The 13418-nt window shown below is 45.0% G+C and overlaps 1 long non-coding RNA gene, 16 other non-coding genes and 1 pseudogene across 17 annotated transcripts; all 18 read right to left on the reverse strand.

Moving 5' to 3' along the window:
- Window positions 1-962: 962 nt before the first annotated feature.
- On the reverse strand, window positions 963-1284 carry LOC122013427. Its single transcript, XR_006120576.1, has 2 exons — window positions 1148-1284; window positions 963-1052 (listed from the first exon to the last, which is right to left on the reverse strand). It is a non-coding gene; the product is annotated as an uncharacterized LOC122013427 (long non-coding RNA).
- Window positions 1285-2267: 983 nt separating this feature from the next.
- On the reverse strand, window positions 2268-2386 carry LOC122018023. Its single transcript, XR_006121535.1, has one exon. It is a non-coding gene; the product is annotated as a 5S ribosomal RNA (ribosomal RNA).
- Window positions 2387-2708: 322 nt separating this feature from the next.
- LOC122018021 lies at window positions 2709-2827 on the reverse strand. The gene has a single exon (XR_006121533.1). It is a non-coding gene; the product is annotated as a 5S ribosomal RNA (ribosomal RNA).
- A 323-nt stretch (window positions 2828-3150) lies between these two features.
- LOC122018371 lies at window positions 3151-3269 on the reverse strand. Its single transcript, XR_006121779.1, has one exon. It is a non-coding gene; the product is annotated as a 5S ribosomal RNA (ribosomal RNA).
- A 1980-nt stretch (window positions 3270-5249) lies between these two features.
- Window positions 5250-5368, reverse strand: LOC122018026. The gene has a single exon (XR_006121537.1). It is a non-coding gene; the product is annotated as a 5S ribosomal RNA (ribosomal RNA).
- Window positions 5369-5693: 325 nt separating this feature from the next.
- LOC122018012 lies at window positions 5694-5812 on the reverse strand. The gene has a single exon (XR_006121524.1). It is a non-coding gene; the product is annotated as a 5S ribosomal RNA (ribosomal RNA).
- Window positions 5813-6137: 325 nt separating this feature from the next.
- LOC122018298 lies at window positions 6138-6256 on the reverse strand. The gene has a single exon (XR_006121717.1). It is a non-coding gene; the product is annotated as a 5S ribosomal RNA (ribosomal RNA).
- Window positions 6257-6590: 334 nt separating this feature from the next.
- Window positions 6591-6709, reverse strand: LOC122018015. Its single transcript, XR_006121527.1, has one exon. It is a non-coding gene; the product is annotated as a 5S ribosomal RNA (ribosomal RNA).
- Window positions 6710-7040: 331 nt separating this feature from the next.
- Window positions 7041-7138, reverse strand: LOC122018094 (annotated as a pseudogene).
- A 332-nt stretch (window positions 7139-7470) lies between these two features.
- On the reverse strand, window positions 7471-7589 carry LOC122018364. Its single transcript, XR_006121773.1, has one exon. It is a non-coding gene; the product is annotated as a 5S ribosomal RNA (ribosomal RNA).
- Window positions 7590-7921: 332 nt separating this feature from the next.
- Window positions 7922-8040, reverse strand: LOC122018275. The gene has a single exon (XR_006121700.1). It is a non-coding gene; the product is annotated as a 5S ribosomal RNA (ribosomal RNA).
- Window positions 8041-8371: 331 nt separating this feature from the next.
- Window positions 8372-8490, reverse strand: LOC122018251. Its single transcript, XR_006121679.1, has one exon. It is a non-coding gene; the product is annotated as a 5S ribosomal RNA (ribosomal RNA).
- A 326-nt stretch (window positions 8491-8816) lies between these two features.
- LOC122018011 lies at window positions 8817-8935 on the reverse strand. The gene has a single exon (XR_006121523.1). It is a non-coding gene; the product is annotated as a 5S ribosomal RNA (ribosomal RNA).
- Window positions 8936-9267: 332 nt separating this feature from the next.
- Window positions 9268-9386, reverse strand: LOC122018350. Its single transcript, XR_006121761.1, has one exon. It is a non-coding gene; the product is annotated as a 5S ribosomal RNA (ribosomal RNA).
- A 332-nt stretch (window positions 9387-9718) lies between these two features.
- Window positions 9719-9837, reverse strand: LOC122018321. The gene has a single exon (XR_006121736.1). It is a non-coding gene; the product is annotated as a 5S ribosomal RNA (ribosomal RNA).
- Window positions 9838-10170: 333 nt separating this feature from the next.
- On the reverse strand, window positions 10171-10289 carry LOC122018370. The gene has a single exon (XR_006121778.1). It is a non-coding gene; the product is annotated as a 5S ribosomal RNA (ribosomal RNA).
- A 323-nt stretch (window positions 10290-10612) lies between these two features.
- On the reverse strand, window positions 10613-10731 carry LOC122018362. The gene has a single exon (XR_006121771.1). It is a non-coding gene; the product is annotated as a 5S ribosomal RNA (ribosomal RNA).
- Window positions 10732-11048: 317 nt separating this feature from the next.
- On the reverse strand, window positions 11049-11167 carry LOC122018203. The gene has a single exon (XR_006121634.1). It is a non-coding gene; the product is annotated as a 5S ribosomal RNA (ribosomal RNA).
- Between the last annotated feature and the right edge of the window lie 2251 nt (window positions 11168-13418).

A 13418-nucleotide genomic window follows, 5' to 3' on the forward strand; every position in this document is an offset into this window, starting at 1 on the left:
GATAAATTACCCTGAGCAGGGCCTCTTCCTCATTTTTTAGTCACTCCATTATTAGTTTCTCTTAGAAATTCAACAAATGTAAAAGACTTATAAATTAACAATAAGTAAAAAAGAACCAACAAAGAAAGGTGACAAATAATGCAAGAACTTTAAAAAATAATTGAACACTTCGGAAATCAATATAAACTAACTTGAATTTGGCAAGGTTAAACTAGGTTGTGAATTAGGTGGATCAATTGATTGCAAGTTTTGTTGTTCATCAATGAGCACCAAAGTTTGAGCTTGCAATATTGATGCTTGTAGAACTTGTGATTGATGCTTGGATCTTGTTTGTGGATGATGAACTATTGGATGTAATATGTTATTTGGCATTTGTTGTTGCGATTTATCTATTACACATGTGGAAGGATGCACTTGAGATATATTACCTTTTACACATTTGCTTGATCACCATTCAATTTTTTCAACATGATTGTCCCTTTCTTTTTTTGTCTAACCATGATGACTTATCATGAAAAAAATCAACATATTAGTCCAGAGGCCAAAAAATATCAATTACACATTTGAAGCTAAATTTGGAAAAGAAAAATATTGATGATCAATTATTAAATTATAAATAAATCAGACTAATACTCAAAAATTGATTATGCATCAAGCATAAATGAAGAATAAAAATGAAATAGAAATATACAATTAAAAAAACAAGTCTTTACTCAATAATAAATAAAAATGTATATTAAAGATTAACAATACAATAAACAATCCTAATATATTTCAGCATTCTCTGCAACTTCTTCGTCCTGTCCAAGATCAATGGCTCCATCAATAACTACATCGCTCGGCTTGCAGCAATTTGCTTTGACAACTCTACGAAAGAAATCTGTTATCAAGCCTGAAGTTGACAATGCTATACAAAATAAAAACAATGGTAAAATAAAAAGAAAATCAACCTCATCCTTAGTGGCATGATGAAATGCAACTTTCAGAGTTTTTAAACCTTGCAGTTCAGGTAATGGTATGTCGAGTACTTCATAGTACAGTATATCAGAACTCTGTAATAAACAAAAATATTAGACTCTAACATACAGTACACAAACTGAAACTAATAATAATAATAATAATAATCAAGTAGGTAAAAAGGGTAAACTAGGGACAAATGGACAAGCATGTCAGACAGATGATCCACCCCTCTAAATTTGATGGGTTGAGGTTCAGGCTGCTGAGAGTAGCAGTTATGCAGTGTAAGTCGGATTTTTGATGGATCATCCAGACCAAGTTGGTATGCTACTTTTTCTACAACAGTATCATATGAATCTTTGACCTTTACAAAAGCAAAAGGATTATCAGATCCACATAGAGTTGAATCATGTACACCAAACTCATTCCGCCCAGCTTAACCGTGATTTACTCCCTCTGAAATCCTGTGGGGCCGGGCTCAGGGGGCCGCTGGGGTGGCGGTTCCACCTTTTTTTGCTCAAATGTACATCAAACCCATTACAATAAACAAATGGCACATAATAAAGATTGAGCACTTACAACTCTATGCTAAAATGTTCTTCTGTTGGCTTCTCTAACAATCGAAAATGAACCACCTATATATCATCACATGATTAAAACAAAATCAGGATAAATATGTTAGTAGCAAAGAATAGGAAAGCAATTCAATTGTTGAATGGCATTAATGCATTTTAAAAATCAAACATAAGAAAATTATTTAAGCTAACGTGTTAATATAATTCAAAGAAGCAAAAGAAAATTCCAAGTTAAGAGTTAATAAGAAAAAAGTCTCTAAGAGATTTTTTTATATTTTGAGGATTAAACAAAAGGATTCGCAAATAAAAGTGCTAATGTCACAACCAGTCCGTAAATTGTTCATAGCACGGCACAGTGGCAGGGAAGGAGCTGGTCGCAGGAGCAGGGGGTGAGAGTTGGTCGCGCGAGTGGCAGCAACCACGTGACGCCGGCGGATGCGGTAAGAGAGACAATCTCAATAGGTTGGACGGAGAGAAGAGAAGAACCAAAGCAGTACCTGAGATTCGACGTGGAGATCGTCGTTGCCTCAGTCGGCCCGTCGCCCTCTTCGTCGTCGTGTTCCCTTTTGTCGCACGAAAGAGAAAATAGAAACCTAATCCCTTCAAAAATAATAACAAAGGTAAATAACAGTCCGATACCTCCCGCGAAAAAATAGATCGACCGATAATACACATACACGAGCACTTTTTCCTTTACCAAAAAATTTAAAAAATAAAAATAAAACATGAAAAAAATAGGTGCAACACGAGGACTTCCCAGGGGATAACCCATCCTAGTACTGCTCTCGCCCAAGCACGCTTAACTTCGGAGTTATGATGGGATCCGGTGCATTAGTGCTGGTATGATAGCACCCATCCTCTCTTCCGCACACTCCCTATTTATAATGCATTAGCGAACGACCGTCGCGCGAACCAGCCCTCCGCCGCTTTTCCCCCGGCGAAATCCACCCGACCACAAAAATCGAAAACAAGAACAAAAATAATAAAACCAATCGAAATCGAGTAAGCACCCGGCCGCGACCCCTCCGAGCAGTCGCCGCCACCGCCTTCCGGGGCGAATGAACAAACAGTCTGATACCTCCCGCGAAAAAACAGATCGACCGATAATACACATACACGAGCACTTTTTCCTTTACCGAAAAATTTAAAAAAATAAAAAATAAAACACGAAAAAAATAGGTGCAACACAATGACTTCCCAGGGGGTCACCCATCCTAGTACTGCTCTCGCCCAAGCACGCTTAATTTCGGAGTTCTGATGGGATCCGGTGCATTAGTGCTGGTATGATAGCACCCATCCTCTCTTCCGCACACTCCCTATTTATAATGCATTAGCGAACGACCGTCGCGCGAACCAGCCCTCCGCCGCTTTTCCCCCGGCGAAATCCACCCGACCACAAAAATCGAAAACAAGAACAAAAATAATAAAACCAATCGAAATCGAGTAAGCACCCGGCCGCGACCCCTCCGAGCAGTCGCCGCCACCGCCTTCCGGGGCGAATGAACAAACAGTCCGATACCTCCCGCGAAAAAACAGATCGACCGATAATACACATACACGAGCACTTTTTCCTTTACCAAAAAATTTAAAAAAAATAAAAAATAAAACACGAAAAAAATAGGTGCAACACGAGGACTTCCCAGGGGATAACCCATCCTAGTACTGCTCTCGCCCAAGCACGCTTAACTTCGGAGTTCTGATGGGATCCGGTGCATTAATGCTGGTATGATAGCACTCATCCTCTCTTTCGCACACTCCCTATTTATAATGCATTAGCGAACGACCGTCGCGCGAACCAGCCCTCCGCCGCTTTTGTAACGCCTGCCCTCCCTGCTACCCTAAGGGACGGGGCTACGATACTCTACGTATAAATTTTTCTTTTTAAAACAGCGGAAGACTTAAAATAATTTTCATAGTTTTAATAAAAACTTTTCTTTTAAATTTCTTTTGAACTATACTATCACATGGCATCAAAATCATAACATCAAATCCAGTGGAACCATAATGTCAAGCCACACATGTTTAGGTATCACAAGTCATAAAATACCAATGCATAGTTCTTTAAAGAAACTTTAAGCAGGTTCTTAATTAGTTGCCTAGCCACCGCCACACACATCTTCGTTGCCCCTCCTGCTGCTACTCTAACTCATCCAGCTTTTTCCTTTATCTGTGGTACAAGGAAAGTAAGCTATGAGCACTCATGGCTCAGTAAGTTCCTTTCCTACTCACTAAAACCAACAATCAGCACATAATCAAGAATGCATCAACAAATCCATGGCCGAAACATGTCTATAAGGTATAGCATGAACATAACATAATCATACCTTATTATGGCATATCATAATCAAGAGCATAACATGAAACATAGCATAATCATAAGGTGTATGCAATATGATTTTGGAAAACATGTATCCGAAAAACATGTGTATGTCTCATGATCTTTAAAATCATTTTCTTTTATATATATATACTTGAAAGTAATCTCAACATAAGGAGGATCCCGGCTATGTACCACTTACATATTGCGCGCAACCTTGTAGGTCCAAGGTAGTAAGTCTTGAACCCTACGAGGCAAACATACTAGGCCCTTAGTCCTAGGGGCACTTAGAAGCTCATCCATAACGAGGTCCTTAGTCCCCGGGGTGCTTATGGAGCACACCCTTGGTACAAGCCACTCACATATAAAGTAAAGTACATGTCATACATATCATGTATCATAAAAGCATGCATCACTTAGGCACACATCATATCATAAAAGTATGCATCACTTAGGCATACATCATGTCATAAAAGTATGCATCACTTAGCCATACATCACTTCATAAAAGTATGCATCACTTAGGCATACATTACAGCATCAGATCATGCATTTTTAACCACATATCATAACATAAAGCATGCATTCTTTTAAACACTTAGCATATCATCAAAGCATGCATATATTAACCACATATCACATTCTAAAGCATGCACATTTTTAAGCACTTAACATATCATCAAAGCATGCATATATTAACCACATATCACATTTTAAAGCATGCATATTTTTAAGCACTTAACATATCATCAAAGCATGCATATATTAACCACATATCACATTTTTAAAGCATACACATTTTTAAGCACTTAACATATCATCAAGGCATGCATTTTTAACCACATATCACATTTTAAAGCATGCACATTTTTAAGCACTTAACATATCATCAAGGCATGCATTTTTAACCACATATCACATTTTAAAGCATGCACATTTTTAAGCACTTAACATATCATCAAAGCAAGCATATATTAACCACATATCACATTTTTAAAGCATGCACATTTTTAAGCACTTAACATATCATCAAGGCATGCACATTTTTTATTTCTTTTTATTTCCTTTTTTGTTCAACTCACTTCCTATTATTTCCTAAGGCAAAATCTCACATTCATACATTTATCTTACAAGCTTAGTGGGTATTACAGCTTTTCCCCCGGCGAAATCCACCCGACCACAAAAATCGAAAATAAGAACAAAAATAATAAAACCAATCGAAATCGAAATCGAGTAAGCACCCGGCCGCGACCCCTCCGAACAGTCGCCGCCACTGCCTTCCGGGGCGAATGAACAAACAGTCCGATAACTCCCGCGAAAAAACAGATCGACCGATAATACACATACACGAGCACTTTTTCCCTTACCAAAAAATTTAAAAAAATAATACACGAAAAAAATAAGTGCAACACGAGGACTTCCCAGGGGGTCACCCATCCTAGTACTGCACTCGCCCAAGCACGCTTAACTTCAGAGTTTTGATGGGATCCGGTGCATTAGAGCTGGTATGATAGCACCCATCCTCTATTCCGCACACTCCCTATTTATAATGCATTAGCGAACGACCGTCGCACGAACCAGCCCTCCGCCACTTTTCCCCCGGCGAAATCCACCCGACCACAAAAATCGAAAACAAGAACAAAAATAATAAAACCAATCGAAATCGAGTAAGCACCCGGCCGCGACCCCTCCGAGCAGTCGCCGCCACCGCCTTCCGGGGCGAATGAACAAACAGTCCGATACCTCCCGCGAAAAAACAGATCGACCGATAATACACATACACGAGCACTTTTTCCTTTACCAAAAAATTTTAAAAAATAAAAAAAATAATACACGAAAAAAAATAGGTGCAAAACGAGGACTTCCCAGGGGGACACCCATCCTAGTACTGCTCTCGCCCAAGCACGCTTAACTTCGGAGTTCTGATGGGATCCGGTGCATTAGTGCTGGTATGATCGGACTCATTCTCTCTTCCGCACACTCCCTATTTATAATGCATTAGCGAACGACCGTCGCGCGAACCAGCCCTCCGCCGCTTTTCCCCCGACGAAATCCACCCGACCACAAAAATCGAAAACAAGAACAAAAATAATAAAACCAATCGAAATCGAGTAAGCACCCGGCCGCGACCCCTCCGAGCAGTCGCCGCCACCGCCTTCCGGGGCGAATGAACAAACAGTCCGATACCTCCCGCAAAAAAACAGATCGACCGATAATACACATACACGAGCACTTTTTCCTTTACCAAAAAATTTAAAAAAATAAAAAAAATAATACACGAAAAAAAATAGGTGCAACACGAGGACTTCCCAGGGGGTCACCCATCCTAGTACTGCTCTCGCCCAAGCACGCTTAACTTCGGAGTTTTGATGGGATCCGGTGCATTAGTGCTGGTATGATCGCACCCATCCTCTCTTCCGCACACTCCCTATTTAAAATGCATTAGCGAACGACCGTCGCGCGAACCAGCCCTCCGCCGCTTTTCCCCCGGCGAAATCCACCCGACCACAAAAATCGAAAACAAGAACAAAAATAATAAAACCAATCGAAATCGAAATCGAGTAAGCACCCGGCCGCGACCCCTCCGAGCAGTCGCCGCCACCGCCTTCCGGGGCCAATGAACAAACAGTCTGATACCTCCCGCGAAAAAACAGATCGACCGATAATACACATACACGAGCACTTTTTCCTTAACAAAAAAATTTTAAAAAAATAAAAAAAAATAATACACGAAAAAAAAATAGGTGCAACACAAGGACTTCCCAAGGGGTCACCCATCCTAGTATTGATCTCGCCCAAGCACGCTTAACTTCGGAGTTCTGATGGGATCCGGTGCATTAGTGTTGGTATGATCGCACACATCCTCTCTTTCGCACACTCCCTATTTATAATGTATTAGCGAACGACCGTCGCGCGAACCAGCCCTCCGCCGCTTTTCCCCCGGCGAAATCCACCCGACCACAAAAATCGAAAACAAGAACAAAAATAATAAAACCAATCGAAATCGAAATCGAGTAAGCACCCGGCCGCGACCCCTCCGAGCAGTCGCCGCCACCGCCTTCCGGGGCGAATGAACAAACAGTCCGATACCTCCCGCGAAAAAACAGATCGACCGATAATACACATACACGAGCACTTTTTCCTTTACCAAAAAATTTAAAAAAATAAAAAAAATAATACACGAAAAAAAATAGGTGCAACACGAGGACTTCCCATCGGCTCGCCCAAGCACGCTTAACTTCGGAGTTCTGATGGGATCCGGTGCATTAGTGCTGGTATGATCGCACCCATCCTCTCTTCCGCACACTCCCTATTTATAATGCATTAGCGAACGACCGTCGCGCGAACCAGCCCTCCGCCGCTTTTCCCCCGGCGAAATCCACCCGACCACAAAAATCGAAAACAAGAACAAAAATAATAAAACCAATCGAAATCGAAATCGAGTAAGCACCCGGCCGCGACCCCTCCGAGCAGTCGCCGCCACCGCCTTCCGGGGCGAATGAACAAACAGTCTGATACCTCCCGCGAAAAAACAGATCGACAGATAATACACATACACGAGCACTTTTTCCTTTACCAAAAAATTTAAAAAAATAAAAAAAAATAATACACGAAAAAAAATAGGTGCAACACGAGGACTTCCCAGGGGGTCACCCATCCTAGTACTGCTCTCGACCAAGCAAGCTTAACTTCGGAGTTCTGATGAGATCCGGTGCATTAGTGCTGGTATGATCGCACCCATCCTCTCTTTCGCACACTCCCTATTTATAATGCATTAGCGAACGACCGTCGCGCGAACCAGCCCTCCGCCGCTTTTCCCCCGGCGAAATCCACCCGACCACAAAAATCGAAAACAAGAACAAAAATAATAAAACCAATCGAAATCGAAATCGAGTAAGCACCCGGCCGCGACCCCTCCGAGCAGTCGCCGCCACCGCCATCCGGGGCGAATGAACAAACAGTCCGATACCTCCCGCGAAAAAACAGATCGACCGATAATACACATACACGAGCACTTTTTCCTTTACCAAAAAATTTAAAAAAATAAAAAAAATAATACACGAAAAAAAAATAAGTGCAACACGAGGACTTCCCAGGGGGTCACCCATCCTAGTACTACTCTCGCCCAAGCACGCTTAACTTCGGAGTTCTGATGGGATCCGGTGCATTAGTGCTGGTATGATCGAACCTATCCTCTCTTCCGCACACTCCCTATTTATAATGCATTAGCGAACGACCGTCGCGCGAACCAGCCCTCCGCCGCTTTTCCCCCGGCGAAATCCACCCGACCACAAAAATCGAAAACAAGAACAAAAATAATAAAACCAATCGAAATCGAAATCGAGTAAGCACCCGGCCGCGACCCCTCCGAGCAGTCGCCGCCACCGCCTTCCGGGGCGAATGACAAACAGTCTGATACCTCCCGCGAAAAAACAGATCGACCGATAATACACATACATGAGCACTTTTTCCTTTACCAAAAAATTTAAAAAAATAAAAAAAATAATACACGAAAAAAAAATAGGTGCAACACGAGGACTTCCAAGGGGGTCACCCATCCTAGTACTGCTCTCGCCCAAGCACGCTTAACTTCGGAGTTCTGATGGGATCCGGTGCATTAGTGCTGGTATGATCGCACCCATCCTCTCTTCCGCACACTCCCTATTTATAATGCATTAGCGAACGACCGTCGCGCGAACCAGCCCTCCGCCGCTTTTCCCCCGGCGAAATCCACCCGACCACAAAAATCGAAAACAAGAACAAAAATAATAAAACCAATCGAAATCGAGTAAGCACCCGGCCGCGACCCCTCCGAGCAGTCGCCGCCACCGCCTTCCGGGGCGAATGAACAAACAGTCCGATACCTCCCGCGAAAAAACAGATCGACCGATAATACACATACACGAGCACTTTTTCCTTTACCAAAAAATTTAAAAAAATAAAAAAAATAATACACGAAAAAAAAATAGGTGCAACACGAGGACTTCCCAGGGGGTCACCCATCCTAGTACTGCTCTCGCCCAAGCACGCTTAACTTCGGAGTTCTGATGGGATCCGGTGCATTAGTGCTGGTATGATCGCACCCATCCTCTCTTCCGCACACTCCCTATTTATAATGCATTAGCGAACGACCGTCGCGCGAACCAGCCCTCCGCCGCTTTTCCCCCGGCGAAATCCACCCGACCACAAAAATCGAAAACAAGAACAAAAATAATAAAACCTATCGAAATCGAAATCGAGTAAGCACCCGGCCGCGACACCTCCGAGCAGTCGCCGCCACCGCCTTCCGGGGCGAATGAACAAACAGTCCGATACCTCCCGCGAAAAAACAGATCGACCGATAATACACATACACGAGCACTTTTTCCTTTACCAAAAAATTTAAAAAAATAAAAAAAATAATACACGAAAAAAAAATAGGTGCAACACGAGGACTTCCCAGGGGGTCACCCATCCTAGTATTGCTCTCGCCCAAGCTCGCTTAACTTCGGAGTTCTGATGGGATCCGGTGCATTAGTGCTGGTATGATCGCACCCATCCTCTCTTCCGCACACTCCCTATTTATAATGCATTAGCGAACGACCGTCGCGCGAACCAGCCCTCCGCCGCTTTTCCCCCGGCGAAATCCACCCGACCACAAAAATCGAAAACAAGAACAAAAATAATAAAACCTATCGAAATCGAAATCGAATAAGCACCCGGCCGCGACCCCTCCGAGCAGTCGCCGCCACCGCCTTCCGGGGCGAATGAACAAACAGTCCGATACCTCCCGCGAAAAAACAGATCGACCGATAATACACATACACGAGCACTTTTTCCTTTACCAAAAAATTTAAAAAAATAAAAAAAATAATACACGAAAAAAAAATAGGTGCAACACGAGGACTTCCCAGGGGGTCACCCATCCTAGTACTGCTCTCGCCCAAGCTCGCTTAACTTCGGAGTTCTGATGGGATCCGGTGCATTAGTGCTGGTATGACCGCACCCATCCTCTCTTCCGCACACTCCCTATTTATAATGCATTAGCGAACAACCGTCGCGCGAACCAGCCCTCCGCCGCTTTTCCCCCGGCGAAATCCACCCGACCACAAAAATCGAAAACAAGAACAAAAATAATAAAACCAATCGAAATCGAAATCGAGTAAGAACCCGGCCGCGACCCCTCCGACCAGTCGCCGCCACCGCCTTCCGGGGCGAATGAACAAACAGTCCGATACCTCCCGCGAAAAAACAGATCGACCGATAATACACATACACGAGCACTTTTTCCTTTACCAAAAAATTTAAAAAAATAAAAAAAAATAATACACGAAAAAAAAATAGGTGCAACACGAGGACTTCCCAGGGGGTCACCCATCCTAGTACTGCTCTCGCCCAAGCACGGTAAACTTCGGAGTTCTGATGGGATCCGGTGCATTAGTGGTGGTATGATCGCACCTATCCTCTCTTCCGCACACTCCCTATTTATAATGCATTAGCGAACGACCGTCGCGCGAACCAGCCCTCCGCCGCTTTTCCCCCGGCGAAATCCACCCGACCACAAAAATCGAAAACAAGAACAAAAATAATAAAACCAATCGAAATCGAAATCGAGTTAGCACCCGGCCGCGACCCCTCCGAGCAGTCGCCGCCACTGCCTTCCGGGGCGAATGAACAAACAGTCCGATACCTCCCGCGAAAAAACAAATCGACCGATAATACACATACACGAGCACTTTTTCCTTTACCAAAAAATTTAAAAAAATAATACACGAAAAAAAAATAGGTGCAACACGAGAACTTCCCAGGGGGTCACCCATCCTAGTACTGCTCTCGCCAAAGCAAGCTTAACTTCGGAGTTCTGATGGGATCCGGTGCATTAGTGCTGGTATGATCGCACCCATCCTCTCTTTCGCACGCTCCCTATTTATAATGCATTAGCGAACGACCGTCGCGCGAACCAGCCCTCCGCCGCTTTTCCCCCGGCGAAATCCACCCGACCACAAAAATCGAAAACAAGAACAAAAAATTATAAAACCAATCGAAATCGAGTAAGCACCCGGCCGCGACCCCTCCGACCAGTCGCCGCCACCGCCTTCCGGGGCGAATGAACAAACAGTCCGATACCTCCCGCGAAAAAACAGATCGACCGATAATACACATACACGAGCAATTTTCCTTTACCAAAAATTTTAAAAAAATAATACACGAAAAAAAAAGAGGTGCAACACGAGGAATTCCCAGGGGGTCACCCATCCTAGTACTGCTCTCGCCCAAGCACGCTTAACTTCGGAGTTCTGATGGGATCCGGTGCATTGGTGCTGGTATGATCGCACCCATCCTCTCTTCCGCACACTCCCTATTTATAATGTGATCCTGTCCGAATCGCTGAACCAAGGGACACTGGGCACGCGGCACGCTCCCAATCGTTGGAGTGAACTTCCGGCTAGTCGAACGAAGCTCCGGCGATCCTGCACAAAAGTCTTGCCGGGAAGGGTTCCCGGCGACGACCCTTCGACGCTCAAGTCAGGTAAGTGGTGGAGAAAGTGGCTGCCAAATTTGTATTATGCGTACCTTCGGCGAAGTAATAGCCTCCTTATATAGGATGGAGAAGGAACGGATGCACGTATACCGAGGCACGTACGTGTCAGCAGCCCATACCATGGTATGCACTTGTCAGAGAGCTTACCTGACACCATGCTGCTACAGTCGAGCATGTTCTTTGATGTGACGGCAGGACCACCCGTTGTCAGACTAGAAGTATGGCATAGCCATACGACTTGACGGCTGTCAGCAGATATCCCCGTCTTTTACCCGCCGTCTAACTGGGGTGTCCGGCCCGCCGAGCGGGCGATGAACGTCGTCCGGACGAGCTTGATTCTTTGCGCCGTCCAGGCGGCACTTCCTTCCGCTCGGTCCTTACGCACTGCTTTATTTGGGCTTCGGAACCCTGGTCCCTACCAGGTGCCTTTTACTATCGATTTCCCTTTCTTCTTGCCTTTTCCGTGAACCACTAGATCCTTTGACCTACCCTCAGCGTTGACTCCTTATGGGATTCCGGATTTTTACTACCGGATCACTTGCCTTCCTATCGAGTCTAGTCGAAGGAGGCAATGTCCGACTGACTGGACCGCCGATCTGTCGAACAATGATCATTGCCTTAGGCCGCTCGGCCATGCATAAGGATGCTCCTCCGAGCGGCGATATCTGTCCGTTCGGCGATACTTTGTCCGTGCCTTGTATTTTCTTGGAATCGATGTCCATTGTTCTCCCATACTACCCATCACGTGCTCTGCGCACGGTAAGAGGAGCTCATTAAATGCGGCTAGTAACCGGCTGACCCGTGGCGACCGTGCATTTGTCAGAGTATGGCGGTTGCGTCACTTCCGATGGGACAGCCGCCGTTTGAAACGGACGATCCGATGACAACCTCGATATCGATGACCTGGATCGGACGGTGGAGATCGTTTCCGGGCGGCGATATAAGACCCTTGACTCCGTTTCCGCCGCATTTCGTCTTCTTCGTTTCCAGATTCCTGTCACTCCTCCCTTCGCCGGCGACTTCGTGCTCAGATTTTCCGACGATCGCTCGGCAACTTCCGATCATCTCCCGCGTTTGTAAGATCCTTTTTCTCGCTCCAGACGCATTCCTCTTTCTGTTAATCATCCTTGTCAGTCGGTTTTCTCCCATCGCTTGAACCATTTTCTTCTATCCTGCATTCTGGCCTTTCGATCATGACCAGTACCTCGCAGTCAACCGGCGGTGTTCCGGGTCTTTGGTACTCGAACATGGAAAGTCGGTTCGACGAGGAAGACGCCATGCGACTTACTCGAGCATATGACCTACCGACCGACCACGAAATAGTGTTAGCCACGCCTTCCGATCGGCCTAATGATCCTCCGTCCGGCACTGTTGTCTTCTTCGTGATCAATTCCTGGCCGGACTACGTTTTCCTCAAATTCTTCTTAGAAGTTTGCAACTATTTCCGCATTCCGCTCGGCCAAGTAGTTCCCAATTCTATTAGATTGCTGAGCGGAGTGGTAGTTTTGTTCAAACTGAACGGCATTCCCTTAACCCCAAAAATCTTCCACTACTTCTACTATCCCAAGCAAGCCGAGTGGGGCACCTTTGTTTTCCAATCTAGGATAGGCTTCGTCCTTTTCGATAATATGCGAGCTCCAACAAACCTGGAAGGAGCATTTTTCTATATCGCTTTCCGGCCCACTTTCCGCACCAAGTGGCGGGGCGGCTATGCTGTAGCAGCCGGGCTCAGCGAGTTTAGAGGTGGCCTTGAGACTATCTCCATGACCGGCTAGTCGATCGGTAGCTATCACATTGACAAGATGCTTCTCGGGGTAATGCATATATTAAACATCTTCTACTGGCGATCGCTTAACATGAGTAGCTTCCTATCTCCCCTTTATTTTGTTCTAACGGTTATTCTCTTTACGGTGAGGTCGTGTGGAAGCGAGCCACGAGCTCAAGCGAAGGCGCTCGGATTGAGGCGGTGGCAAGGCCGTGAGCGATCTTACTCGGGTGATCGGCCGAGAAGGTGAGGGCATCGCGGTCCCGAAGCCGGGGCCTTCCG

Source organism: Zingiber officinale, chromosome 8B, assembly GCF_018446385.1.
Source record: "Zingiber officinale cultivar Zhangliang chromosome 8B, Zo_v1.1, whole genome shotgun sequence".
Classification (NCBI taxonomy): domain Eukaryota; kingdom Viridiplantae; phylum Streptophyta; class Magnoliopsida; order Zingiberales; family Zingiberaceae; genus Zingiber; species Zingiber officinale.